Source organism: Schistocerca piceifrons, chromosome 7, assembly GCF_021461385.2.
Source record: "Schistocerca piceifrons isolate TAMUIC-IGC-003096 chromosome 7, iqSchPice1.1, whole genome shotgun sequence".
NCBI lineage: Eukaryota > Metazoa > Arthropoda > Insecta > Orthoptera > Acrididae > Schistocerca > Schistocerca piceifrons.
In genome coordinates, this window is record NC_060144.1 from 440,634,899 (window position 1) to 440,649,773 (window position 14,875).

General features: G+C 41.9%; 1 protein-coding gene across 1 annotated transcript in view; it reads right to left on the reverse strand.

The window, feature by feature from the left end:
* LOC124804991 (bumetanide-sensitive sodium-(potassium)-chloride cotransporter) overlaps nt 1–14,875 on the reverse strand; it is a 309,377-nt gene that overhangs the window by 249,848 nt on the left and 44,654 nt on the right. The window lies entirely within an intron of this gene.

A 14,875-nucleotide genomic window follows, 5' to 3' on the forward strand; every position in this document is an offset into this window, starting at 1 on the left:
TATCAGTCATCTGGGTTAGATGACCGGTATAATATTTGTCTGTTATGGAGTTGTTCCTGTAAATGCTGAATGAGTGTTGGTTATTTTTCTCTACATCTACATCTCCATTTATACTCCGCAAGCCATCAACGGTGTGTGGCGGAGGGCACTTTACGTGCCACTGCCTTACATTTCTTTCCTGTTCCAGTCGCGTATGGTTCGCGGGAAGAACGACTGCCGGAAAGCCTCCGTGCGCCCTCGAATCTCTATAATTTTACATTCGTGATCTCCTCGGGAGGTATAAGTAGGGGGAAGCAATATATTCGATACCTCATCCAGAAACGCACCCTCTCGAAACCTGGACAGCAAGCTATACCACGATGCAGAGCGCCTCTCTTGCAGAGTCTGTCACTTGAGTTTGCTAAACATCTCCGTAACGCTATCACGCATACCAAATAACCCTGTGACGAAACGCGCCGCTCTTCTTTGGTTCTTCTGTATCTCCTCTGTCAACCCGACCTAGTATGGATCCCACACTGATGAGCAATACTCAAGTATAGGTCGAACGAGTGTTTTGAAAGCTACCTCCTTTGTTGAAATGGCTCTGAGCACTATGGGACTTAACTTCTGAGGTCATCAGTCCCCTAGAACTTAGAACTACTTAAACCTAACTAACCTAAGGACATCACACACATCCATGCCCGAGGCAGGATTCGAACCTCCGACCGTAGCCTCCTTTGTTGATGGACTACATTTTTTAAGGACTCTCCCAAGGAATCTCAACCTGGCACCCGCCTTACCAACAATTAAGTTTATATGATCATTCCACTTCAAATCGCTCCGTGCGCATACTTCCAGATATTTTACAGAAGTAACTGCAACCAGTGTTTGTTCCGCTATCATATAATCATACAATAAAGGATCCTTCTTTCTATGTATTCGCAATACATTACATTTGTCCATGTTAAGGGTCGGTTGCCACTCCCTGCACCAAGTGTCTATCCGCTGTAGATCTTCCTGCATTTCGCTGCAATTTTCTAATGCTGCAACTTCTCTGTATACTACAGCATCATCCGCGAAAAGCCGCATGGAACTTCCGAAACTATCTACTGGATCATTTATATATATTGTGAAAAGCAATGGTCCCATAACACTCCCCTGTGGCACTCCAGAGATTACTTTAACGTCTGTAGACGTCTCTCCATTGAGAACAACATGCTGTGTTCTGTTTGCTAAAAACTCTTCAATCCAGCCACACAGCTGGTCTGGTATTCCGTAGGCTCTTACTTTGTTTATCAGGCGACAATGCGGAACTGTATTGAACGCCTTCCGGAAGTCAAGGAAAATGGCATCTACCTGGGAGCCTGTATCTACTATTTTCTGGGTCTCATGAACAAATAGAGATGGATATATCTAGGAAGTTTATTTGGTCTGCTTATTCTGTCTCTAAGGTAAACTTAAGGTCTTTGTTTAATGTGTTTCCTCTGCATGTAGTTGTTATCATTGGTGCAGTACCCCTAGTAAATGTGTATTGGTCCTTGTCGACGGATAACGAACAATGCAAACTTCGTGACTGGCTGTGGTGTTTGTCTCGGTTTTGTTTCTCTTCGGGCATCTATCAGATGCCCTGGCCGATATCGTCTGTGATTTCACTGTTGACCGGTCTAAAGTGTGACAAGGTCCGCGCATCGAGAGCCTTCCTGAGTAGCCAGATAAAGATACTCTCTAGCGCGCAACGGCGTCCAGCATAAAGCGCCTGCAGTCTTTCATCTCGCCGAGAACGTTTAGTAAATTAGAGGGGGGGAGGGGGGGAAGAGAGAGAGAGGACAAATAAACTTAACTGCCGATAATTGATTACATTATTCTGAGTATCACTGAGAGAAGCACGAGGACTGATCGATGAAGCTAAACGTCGTGCCCTGCGTATTAACGAATTAGCTTTCAAACATACCAGTAGGCACAGTTACAAGTAATTTACCTAAGTGGTCTACCCGTGTCTGAGCGTACTAATTACCCACGTCTCACCTCAGTTACACGATTCGCAAACATTTAGAAAACGTTCGGACACTTTCACACAAGACGCAGACACATGGGGTACAGAAATTCCGTCCCGGGGGAGGTAGTGGGAGAAGAGGTGGCAACAGGAAGGCCTTATGGCCACTCTCTACCACGAATATTACCAAATCGCATAATTAACATGGCGACGCTGTGTAGATATGGGGTAAAGGTCACGAACAGTAAGGGAAGACACCACATATATTGATGGTGAGGAACTGCCGCCAATCTTTGCACCAGGCAATACTCATCAGCAAGACTCTCTACATTCAGCACCACGCTTATGGATTCCAGACAACCTACCACACAGGAATAGATACTTAATTCACATTTTCACACTGAACTTAGTTCCAGCCTGATCAAGGATCCTAGGATACAGGCTATGTAACGTTTGAAATAAAATAAAAATCTTCATGAACTTCACAATTTTTTTTTCAGAGAAAATAGATATATGTTCGTCATTAACAAAATTTCAGGAAATTAACCTTCCACTACTATATTTTTTTTATTGTGCGGATCAGTTTCAGCGATTACAAAATGTCCTGACCAACTCGTAACAATTTATTAAGTGACTTCCCTGTAGTCCAAGCATCGCCTGCCAACAGACTGAGAGCTGAAAAAGCTGTTTGCCAGTTTTTGTATACAGAGTGACTCTTATTAATGTTTAAAAACACACGAAGCAGCGTACGCACTGCTGCGCCAAGTAATTTAAGATACACGGGATCGCAAATGTCGGCAAATACACCAAGAGTGGATGACAAATGTTGAACGTGTGATGTCACCAGATGACGTACCTCGCCGCACGTGTAGCAATTTGGCTTGTCGACCATACACTCGCCAGTAGGGGGTAGTGCTACATATTTCTGCAAAACACTGTAAAGTTTGAATACCTGTTGAAATTTTGATCTGTTGTAAACGCAGAAATTACAAAATTACTGTCCTCGCTGGAACCAAGCAAAAGATGTTCTCATTTTGTGTTTCCTTAGCCCTTTCTGTTTTTTGTTTTCAGACATAATTCAGTAAGAAAACATAGGTCTATTATCGATAATGACGAAGTTCTGAAGCTTATAATCATTTACTTGCGACGCAAAATGGTAGGTTTTTATTGTACTGTACTTCGCAAAAGACCAGTGGAGAGCGCGAGACCGGTAAATAAAATAATAAATCTTAATTGAACGTAAACATATTATTGTCTAACGCAGTGAAAAAAATACTGCCTGCAAGACGCAAGACACGAACCGTGAGCCCCACGCGATGAAGTCTCGTACGTAGGTCCGGAGCTACGCCGACTTGAATAATGGGTTAGGATGATCAGACGTGACAGACCGATAGGCTCAGCCGCTGCAAGTGCGACGAGGTACGTGACCTGGTGGCATCACACTTTCAACATTTGTCATCCACTCTTCGGGTATTTCAGACATTTGCGGCCCCATGTGTCCTATATTAAATTATTTCTCTCTGCGTAACCTAGACCACTTCGGAAGTTTTTAAACGTTAATAAGAATCAGCCTTGAGGACAATATTATGGAAATGGGAGAGGATGTAGATGAAGATGAAATGGGAGATATGATACTGCGTGAAGAGTTTGACAGAGCACTGAAAGACCTGAGTCGGAACAAGGCCCCCGGAGTAGACAACATTCCATTGGAACTACTGACGGCCTTGGGAGAGCCAGTCCTGTCAAAACTCTACCATCTGGTGAGCAAGATGTATGAAACAGGCGAAATAGCCTCAGACTTCAAGTAGAATATAATAATTCCAATCCCAGAGAAAGCACGTGTTGACAGATGTGAAAATTACCGAACAATCAGTTTAATAAGCCACAGCTGCAAAATACTAACACGAATTCTTTACAGACGAATGGAAAAATTAATAGAAGCCGACCTCGGGGAAGATCAGTTTGGATTCCGTAGAAACACTGGAACACGTGAGGCAATACTGACCTTAAGACTTATCTTAGAAGCTAGATTAAGAAAAGGCAAACCTACGTTTCTAGCATTTGTAGACTTAGAGAAAGCTTTTGACAATGTTGACTGGAATACTCTCTTTCAAATTCTAAAGGTGGCAGGGGTAAAATACAGGGAGCGAAAGGCTATTTACAATTTGTACAGAAACCAGATGTCAGTTATAAGAGTCGAGGGACATGAAAGGGAAGCAGTGGTTGGGAAGGGAGTGAGACAGGGTTGCAGCCTCTCCCCGATGTTATTCAATCTGTATATTGAGCAAGCAGTAAAGGAAACAAAAGACAAATTCGGAGTAAGAATTAAAATCCATGGAGAAGAAATAAAAACTTTGAGGTTCGCCGACGACATTGTAATTCTGTCAGAGACAGCAAAGGACTTGGAAGAGCAGTTGAATGGAATGGACAGTGTCTTGAAAGGAGGATATAAGATGAACATCAACAAAAGCAAAACGAGGATAATGGAATGTAGTCGAATTAAGTCGGGTGATGCTGAGGGAATTAGATTAGGAAATGAGACACTTAAAGTAGTAAAGGAGTTTTGCTATTTGGGGAGCAAAATAACTGACGATGGTCGAAATAGAGAGGATATAAAATGTAGACTGGCAATGGCAAGGAAAGCGTCTCTGAAGAAGAGAAATTTGCTAACATCGATTATAGATTTAAGTGTCAGGAAGTCATTTCTGAAAGTATTTGTATGGAGTGTAGCCATGTATGGAAGTGAAACGTGGACGATACATAGTTTGGACAAGAAGAGAATAGAAGCTTTCGAAATGTGGTGCTACAGAAAAATGCTGAAGGTTAGATGGGAAGATCAGATAAATCTTGAGGAAGTATTGAATAGGATTGGGGAGAAGAGAAGTTTGTGGCACAACTTGAGTAGAAGAAGGGATCGGTTGGAGGACATGTTCTGAGGCATCAAGGGATCACCAATTTAGTATTGGAGGGCAGCGTGGAGGGTAAAAATCGTAGAGGGAGACCAAGAGATGAATACACTAAGCAGATTCTGAAGGATGTAGGTTGCAGTAGGTACTGGGAGATGAAGAGGCTTGCACAGGATAGAATAGCATGGAGAGCTGCATGAAACCAGTCTCAGGACTGAAGACCACAACAACAAGAATCAGCCTGTATACAGGGTGATTTTGCTGATTGGGGACGAACTGCAGGCAGCGATCCATGAGAGGATTAGCAGCAAAACAGGTAATACCGGCGTATGACCTGAAATGCATTCCAAGGGAGGTATACACACTTGAAGCTGGAGTTAAAAGATCTTTGACAATGTAGGTGTCAATGATCGAAAACACAAATGAGAACACACCAGGAAAGTGGGAATATAGTGTTTGTACTTGTGTCTTAGCTCAAGAGGGCAATGAGCTGCAGCACCATCACGGAGTGACGATATTTCCCTTCGTCCCGTCAAAGGCACGTCTTCCAGCAGAGGAGGCAGTGTCACCCGCATGAAGTGCAGATATGCCTCGCCTATTAGGTGTTGTGGAAGGATCACTCATCCCACGAGGCGGTCGCCAATAATCTCAGCTCACAGATTGAGGATTAACCCAAGGTATGATCAACAGGCGCTGATAGTTCGTTGCCACAGTATCATGGGTATCCTCGGTATCGCTCACGTGGATGTTGTGAAACTTGATGATACTGTAAGTAGGCTGTTTGCGTTTTTATGTTGGTAACGCCACCTAGCGCTCTGTATGAAAATCACTGGCTGTGCTGTGTACAGTCTGTGGCTGATTTGCATTGTTGGAATATTTGCTATTGTAGTGTTGGGCAGTTGGATGTGAACAGCTCGTAGCGTTGTGCAGTTGGAGGTTAGCCGCCAGCAGTGGTGAATGTGGGAAGAGAGGTGGCAGAGTTTTGAGAGCGGACGATCTGGACGTGTGTCCGTCAGAAAAACGAAATTTGTAATACTGGATGTCATGAACTGGTATATATATTATGACTTTTGAACACTACAAGGAAATAAAAAAAATGGCTCTCAGCACTATGGGACTTAACTTCTGAGGTCATCAGCCCCCTAGAACTTAGATCTAGTTAAACCTAACTAACCTAAGGACATCACACACATCCATGCCCGAGGCAGGACTCGAACCTGCGACCATAGCAGTGTAATTGATGTCAAATGTTTTTGAAAGCAGGAGGTTACTTTAATAAGCAGCCTTCACTGTTGTTGTGTTCTTACACGTGCCATCTTCCTCCCTCATTGCATTTTGATAACACAGCTTGGTGTTTAAACGAACTTCAAAATGTAATTCTCGTGCATGTCGGAGGCACGTGTCATGAATTAATGTCGTAAATTCTTGCCTGTGCGCAGCTATTTTAGTGGGACGAATGTTCATATTTGGGTTTGCTTTGGTTTATCATGTCGGCATTAAATTATGTAACCCGACTACTATGGCCTTATTCGTTAGGGTATATTTAACGGGTGGTTAATGAAGGCATATTATTTCTCTTAAATAGTAGCCTTAAATTAAAAATTTTCTAGGTTGTGTTTTTGCTGCAGTGACTGATTTGCATGTGCCGGCTCACATAGTCTCTTTCAGCATTTGCTGTACACCGGTGTCTCAAGATTTTCTGCCGAGTTAACATTGTTATGAGGTGCTGAGCCGATTGTAGAAGCGTTTCTACGTTTCCACCAACGTAGCGGTTGCGCGGTTCCAGACTGTAGCACCTGGAACCACTCGGTCACCCCGGCCGGCTATGGTAAATACATTGTTTGTTCTCTATCAAAAGCTTTCATTTGTTAACTTTGCCTATCAGTAGTTAGTGCCTTCAGTAGTTAGAATCTTTTATTTAGCTGGCAGTATTGGCGCTCGCTGTATTACAGTAGTTCGAGTAACGAAGATTTTTGTGAGGTAAGTGATTTATGAAAGGTATAGGTTATTGTTAGTCAGGGCCATTCTTTTGTAGGGATTATTGAAAGTCAGAATGCGTTGCGCAAATATATATCAGAATAAGTAAAGAGAGAAATGTCTGAGTACGTTCAGTTTTGCTCAGCTGTTTGAAAATCGAGTAACGTAAGAGGTTTACCAGCGCACTAATTCATAAATATTTCTAAGAGGATGCTTCAATACTGCCCATCGTAAACGTAGCCTCATCTGTGGATAGGATGGATGTCAGAAATTGTGGTGGCTTGTGCGACAAACCAGCCACAAAATCGTCGCCATGGGGGCAAGTCCGTAGCTAAGATCGCTGCAGCCGTCGCGGAGAATGTTCCACGCGTCTGTGTAGCTTACTCGATGTTGGCCGGCCACCTGCTTTGTGCTGATACCGTGGAACCTGTCAAAGATATTTTATCTCCATCTTCAAGTGGGCGTTTCTCTCTTGGAACACATTTCCGACCATGTGGCAATTCTTGGTGCATGACAAGTGCTCCCTAGAACCCCTTCTCAGAAAAGAAAATTAACCACCCATATTGATGGTAGACACTTGTCACAAAACGTGCTTCGTCTGCACAACTCCTCTCAGTCAACGTTTCCTGCTGTTTGTTCCCATTCAGCAATATCGCCCTATACATTGAGGAGACAGAAGTCACGGAGTACTTCCTGATATCATGTCGGTCCTCCTTTTGCCCGGCGTAGTTCAGCAAGCCGACATGGCATGGATTGAACAAGTTGTTAGAAGTCTCCTGCAGAAATACTGAGCCATGCTGACTCTTTAGCCGTCCATAAATGGGAAAGTATTGCCGGCCCAGGATTTCATGCACGAACTGACCTCTAATAGCTTTCCACAACTTATATAATGGCAGCACCGCATCGTAAACGACTGTAACTTTAAAATTTAGCATGCAGCAGTCATTTTTCATTCTAAACGCAATTAAATACTAAATGTAATTTAGAAAAACTATAAAATTTAATAACGGAATAAAAAATATTTCGATTTTTTCATCAGTCAAAAGTACCCTGCATCCTTTTGTTTAGAATAAAAACAAAATAAGTGACCGTTAGAGTGGCTATCTGTTACAGAAAAACTCATTCCCTAAACTAAAGAAAACGCTAAAAACAAAGTGTAAACGGATCGACTACAGTTGGGGCATTTTTTTCGCGAAGGCGGTTTTAGGGGGTTCGAAAAGTCTGGCGGTTCTGGTGTTAACTAATCTAATATGAATATATCTTATGTGGTCTCTTTTGCAGATTCACAGCACGCGTTTCCGAATTATTTCGATGAACCGAAGTCGTACAGTCGTTCCTTGTGCTAATTATCCTTCATCGGGTAGGCAATAGGTATTGTAAGAATGAGAACGGACGCACTCATACAACTGGTGCTTTACTCGAATGTGGTCGGATTTTTTTCCTACACTAATCACTGTTGTGTGCTGAACATCACGAGGTTGCTTTTGTTACAGTATTGCGCTATCTTGAAAATTGTTTAGTGGTACACTGGCAGCTGAAATGCAAGTGCTCCATAATACAGAGTGATTGAAAATGAGCCGGCCGGTGTGCCGAGCGGTTCTAGGCGCTTCAATCTGGAACCGCGCGACCGCTACGGTCGCAGGTTCGAATCCTGCCTCGGGCATGGATGTGTGTGATGTCTTTAGGTTAGTTAGGTTTAGGTAGTTCTAAGTTCTGGGAGACTGATGACCTCAGATGTTAAGTGCTCAGAGCCATTAGAATCATTTGTTTCAAAATGAATAAAAATAAAGCACGCCCTTGGCTAAATAATGACTTTATTTCAGAAATACACATATAGACTGAAAGGTCACCTACGACAGTTTAGGTTGGCAACATTTAAACAGAAAAGATAATGTCGCCGTTGTTGCTCATCGCTGGCGCTAATATCAAAAATGGTGGCATCAGCGATAGGAAGGAGGAAGAGGACGAGAATGAGGAGATTAGTCGACAACAACGGAACTACAGGAACGGCGTATTGTGTCGTAGAACACCCAAAAACACTATCAAAGACATTTCGGACCAAATTTAGTAAAGTGACACCACATCGTTACCCCATTTCCACTGCTAAGGCACTGGATAGTCGGCGAGGTTAACTCCATTCATTGGGCTGCGATGGAATAGCTGCGGCAGGAACTGCAAAATTGGATAGACATCTGCCGTGTTACAAATGAAGCCCACATTGAACATCAATGAATGGCATAGCAGATGTGGAGTTAACCTTTCAGTCTATATATGTATTTCTGCAATGTTTATCGCATTCATTTTGAACTACCTTGCGTTATTCCACGTGAGTCGGCACATAATTAGAATTGGTATGAAGTTGATACAGGCGCAGGAGCAGGATTCCGATATCACGGAATACATAGCTAGCAACTCGTCATTATGGCTATTCACGTGCACCCAATAGCCACAGTAATTTCCATTGTATCTACTGAGGTGTCCTTCCCAAAGACGTCTGTGGAGAGATACAGCTTGCAGGAGACATTTACCAGCAGACTCATTACAATTTGCACCCTTGTGTTATTGAGCAGCGTATGGTAGATTCGGTGAAACAAGGACGATTCGGTCACTTTATTCCTTAAAATTACATTGTTACTATTGTTGTTGTGGTCTTCAGTCTGAAGACTGGCTCGATGCAGGTTTCCTCGCTAGGCCATCCTGTGCAAGCCTATTCATCTCTGAATAACTATTGCAACGTACGTGAATTTGAACCTGCTTACTGTTTTCAAGTGTTGGTAACCTCCTACAATTTTTATCCCCCCCCCCCCTCTCAATTCGTCCTTTCGTTATTAACTTGACAACTTCTTCATGCTTCCGAAAATGTCGTATCAACCGCCTCTTTCTTTTAGCTAAGTTGTGTAACAAATTTATTTTCTCCTCCATTTCGATTCAGTATCTCCTCATTAGTTATTCGATACTATCCGTTTAATTTCCAGCATTCTTCTGTAGCAACTCATATCAAATGCCTCTATCCTTACCCTGTTTGAACTGCTTATTGTCTATGTTTAACTTCCGCAAAATGTTACATTCATTCAGATATCTTTGAAAAGATTTTATGACACTTAAATTTATATTCGATGTCAAATTATTTTCAGAAACGGTTTTTCTTGCTGTCGCCAGTCTTAATTTTACACCCTCTCTACTTTGGCCATCGTCAGTTATCTTGCTGCCCAAGTAGCAAAACTCATCTACTGCTTTTTGTCTAAATTCCTGTCCGCCTCCGTAGTGCAGCGGTAGTGTTAACGCCTGCCATGCAAGGGGGCCCGGCTTCGATTCCCGGCAGGGGACTGAGTATTGTGTGCCATTCATAATCATTTTTACCATCATTGACACGAAAGTCGCCGAAATGGCGTCGACCAAAAAAAACTTGCAACACGGCGGCCGAACCCCGAAGGGGAAATCCCGGCCATTAAATGCCCTTACGTATTATACTTGTCTTAATGTTGTTGATATTCATCTTATAATCTAAGACACAATCCATTTCGTTCAACTGCCCTTCCAAGTCCTTTGCAGTCTCTGACACCATTATGTAATCAGCAAACCTCAGAGCTCTTATTTCTTCTCCCTGAAATTTTAATCCCCTTTCCAAATTTCTCCTTAACGTTCTCGACTTGACATAGGCTTACTCACATGGGAGTTAGAATGGCGTTAAGCTCAACAATTTTGCCGTATATACATAAGCTACTTCCACAAATGTGTAAGGATTCCTCGGAGAAATTACACTCGAAGAGACGATTTTATGAACTCAGATCCGAGGAATCCGCTTGAACGTTGCCCCAGATGTCCTCACAACAAGTTGTGTAACTTGTTGACGGAGATGAGCGAGATGAAGAGCTCTGATTCAGGTATCCGACCGTGTCGAAACTCTACGACTCTGCTTTGTTTCGTAAACTCGTTTCGATTGTTCTGGTTATCTCCACGCATTTGTGAATGGATCTACGGCGTCCCGTCCGACGAATTCACTGGATAGGTCCCGATAAGCATGATGTCATGGATGTCAAACTACGCCTGGCTGTCGCCATCGGTCTGTAATTACCGGATTCAAGGGATGCTCAGAATCCGTGAAATTCTCTAGTCCTGGTAGATATTTTTAGAGGCAGATAAAGAAAATCGATAAGCTTCTGTATCCTATATTGTGCTCATGTATACAAAAACGCACTCATCCATACATTTATTACAACCAGAACTGTATTTTTAAATGCGTGTTAAGATAATTAATATAGAAGTTTGAAATCACATTATAGTTAGTTGGTATCAAATTGTATGACTTGATTCAACATTTTACGATTAATAAATGGAATCAATTTGGCGACGTCTGGATTAGAGGAATGTTTGCTGTAAAATAAGTCTAAACTTTGTAAACTACATGTTGAGGACTTGCGTCCTATAATTCCTTGAACGATTTCTTGTGGTTGTCACGAAGGCTTGATAATAGCCTTCTACAATAGGCTTGGTACTGATTCGTTGGTGATACGCACATACTGAAGAAGTATGCGCTCTAAGACAACGGAAAGCAATATGAAACAAAGGGAGTGATCGCGGGATGGTGGAAAAATGGGGTGAAATTGAAATCTCGACTTCAGTTAATTGCAGATAGAAGAAACTGCTTACGGATAAAGTCATGTCTGTGGTAATCGCTCTCTCAAACCAACTACACTTTTTTTAAAGATAATATGCATTTCGTAGGGGAAGACAGATAACTGCTGCGGGGCAATAAGATAATCACTGGGTGCTTGCATGCCATATTTCTGATTACAGTTTTCCAGGCTTCTACCAAGCGAGATGGCGTGTAGTTAATGTAGTGGTATTCAGAAGAAGCGAACCTCGTTTTTGTGCCCTTGTATTCCTCAATTGCCCTAAATCATCCAAAAATAAATGTGACGCCGGTTCCTTTAGCATGGCGGCGGAAAATTCCTCTCTAAAAACTCGATGCCACTTAAGCTTCCTGTACTTACATTCTGGCTAAGCTATCACGTTCCACGGAAATAAGAGCCTCAGAAGAATTATTTCAACTGCCGATACTGTAATCTTTTCATTTACTGCTACCATACAGGCACACCACAAATCTCCATTAAACGTTGACATGTAGCACGAACTCGTGGCTTATTATTCGGACTAAATATTACGTGATAAACTAACTTTATTTTAGATCTTTAACGTAACACTACTATAAAGAACAGTCACTGATAAGGACTGGAGACCAACTATTAACTCGCAGTACAAATATACACAAAAACTGTTCGTTGTCTCTATAGCACAGTAGCTACACGCAAGGTGTCTCGCCTGTGTTTCAGCAGATATTTGCAATTTCGTTTTTGCATTGTGCAGATGGAATCAGCGCAAACAAATAGTGCTCATCACGTTTTTCATGCAAAGCCCTGTGTCGACGAAAAACGTCGGTCTCTTTCCCGTAACAAACAAAATGGTTTTTAAAGCGGAATTTTACGTGCCCATTCGATAGACAGGTCCCAAATTAGTCTATTGCGACATATGTTTTATCAGTATGTACCGATTCGTCATAATTAAAGTTTCCCTATTTAACACCTTGCAGCGCGGAAACTAATTGCCGTACGAGTACCATACTTGATAGCATTATTGTACAGAGTATGGGGTGCATGAGTTCCTTGCGTCACAGCGCCACCATCGAGTTCCAAATATGGCCACCAGGTGTCGCGATCAGTCATCGTGTGTCATAGTCTCACACACCTGACCAGTCCAAGTGCACTTGTTGACGTGTCAACACGAGCTAAAAAAATGGTTCAAATGGCTCTGAGTACTATGGGACTTAACATCTGAGGTCATCAGTCCCCTAGAACATAGAACTACTTAAACCTAACTAACCTAAGGACATCACACACATCCATGCCCGAGACAGGATTCGAACCTGCGACCGTAGCGGTCGCGCGGTTCCAGACTGTAGCGCCCAGAACCGCTCGGCCACTCCAGCCGGCAAGACGAGCTAAGATAAAAGGAGTAGAGCATTATTGGTGAAGCTCTATTATCAAAACGACAGTAATGCTCCATCTGCACTTCAGAATATCGCCGACTGAAAGGATTACGGAAGGGTCCTCTTTCTCCACCTGCTGTGTGAAGCATGATGAAGTTCGAATCAACTGGAGAACTGGGCGTGGCTCCGGGAAGAGGCCGAAGACCTGTTGCACCCATTGGTGGTCGATGAAATCGCTGTTGCTATGGCAGACCTCGCTGCGCGCAATACCCGATCGTCAGGCAATGCGCGTGCTGTCACAGCAGTTGAACATCCCGTGGTCCGCTGTACGGAAGGTGCTTTGAACCATTCTCAAATGGTATCTGTACAAGATCCGTATCGTACAGCAGCTTGTCCCACAGGATGCACAACGACGTGTTGACTTCGCTCCCCACATTCTCGAGAGGACTAAAGTTGACGAGGGCTGACCGTGGACCATCCTATGGACAGACGAAGCTCTTCTTCTCTCTGAAAGGTGAGGTGAACACACAGAATTGCCGAGTATGGAGATATTCACCTCCAGTCATGGTGCGTGAAGTTCCTCTGCATGGTGAACGTGTCAGCGCATGGTGTGGCATCACGGCTAGGTTCATCACTGGCCGATTCCTTTTCGAACAGGTTGGCGCTCAAAGACCAAAGACATGCAGTGTGACTGGCCAGCGTTACTGCGATATGTTTTGCCAGCATGTCATACCCCCCCTACAGCAGAGAGACGAATTGAACGCAACAGTTTTCATGCAAGATGGAGCCCCACAGCACATCGCTCGTGAAGTTCACTTGTTTCTCCGAAACACATTTGGAAACGATCGAATTATCAGCTGATCATTTTCAAATGACTGACTGGCTCGATCACCTGATCTCACTCCCTGTGATTTCTCGTTGTGGGGCTACCTGAAGGACAGGGTTTACCAAGATATGGAACACATATACCAATAAATGTATTGTATTCTTTCTTATTTAATCTTTCTGTTCACTAATAATAAAGAAAGATTAAATAATATAATAAATATATTTGATACAAATATGTAAATTAATGTAATATGTTATTACTATAAAATTAACTTTATATTAAATTAACTTAAATATTAATTAGTTAAATAATCTAATTATTGATAACTATACAATTATATTATTATAATTAATATAATTATTTATATTAATATATAATATTTAATATTATTAATCTTATTTATTATATTCAATTATTATAATATAATATTCATTTACATATTATACACTTTATAATACAACAATTTATTTTAAGCTAAAATGTAAGTAGCTATAATCCTTGGTAGATAAATGTATTAAAATAATCATTTAATAATAATAAAATAAACTTATAGGTATATATATTTAATTAGATGTAATATATTAATATAAATCATTTATTGTATATATATTAAATGAAGAAAATATGCCTAAATCAAAATAAATTAATTCAAAATTACCAAAACTGTACATAACCTAATTTCTAAAAAAAAAGCTTTTAATTTATATATTAAATAAATGAAGTACCTGATTAAAGGGTTATCTTGACAGGGTAAATTAAGTAAATAAACGTTACCTTCATAAACCAGTTACATAAGATAGAATTAAACTACCTCCTTTAGTATAAAAAACTAACGTGCATCATACACCTTAATGTAAAAAGGTAAGCTAATCAAGCTAATAGGTTCATACCCCATTTATAGAGGTATCAATTCTCTCCTTTTTAATGGCCAACAACTCTACAAAACTTCTCTTCCTATCAACAGGGAGCATTCACACATGTGTTGATCTGAAGCGCAGCATATCAAGAGAAGTGGCCAGCAAACCTATGGACATGCTCCATTCTGCTGTGCAGAATGCAATCCTGCGCTGTCAGACTTTTCTGTGTACTGATGGGCCGAGCGGTTCTAGGCGCTTCAGTCTGGAACCACGAGACCGCTACGGTCGCAGGTTCGAATCCTGCCTCGGGCATGGATGTGTGTGATGTCCTTAGGTTAGTTAGGTTTA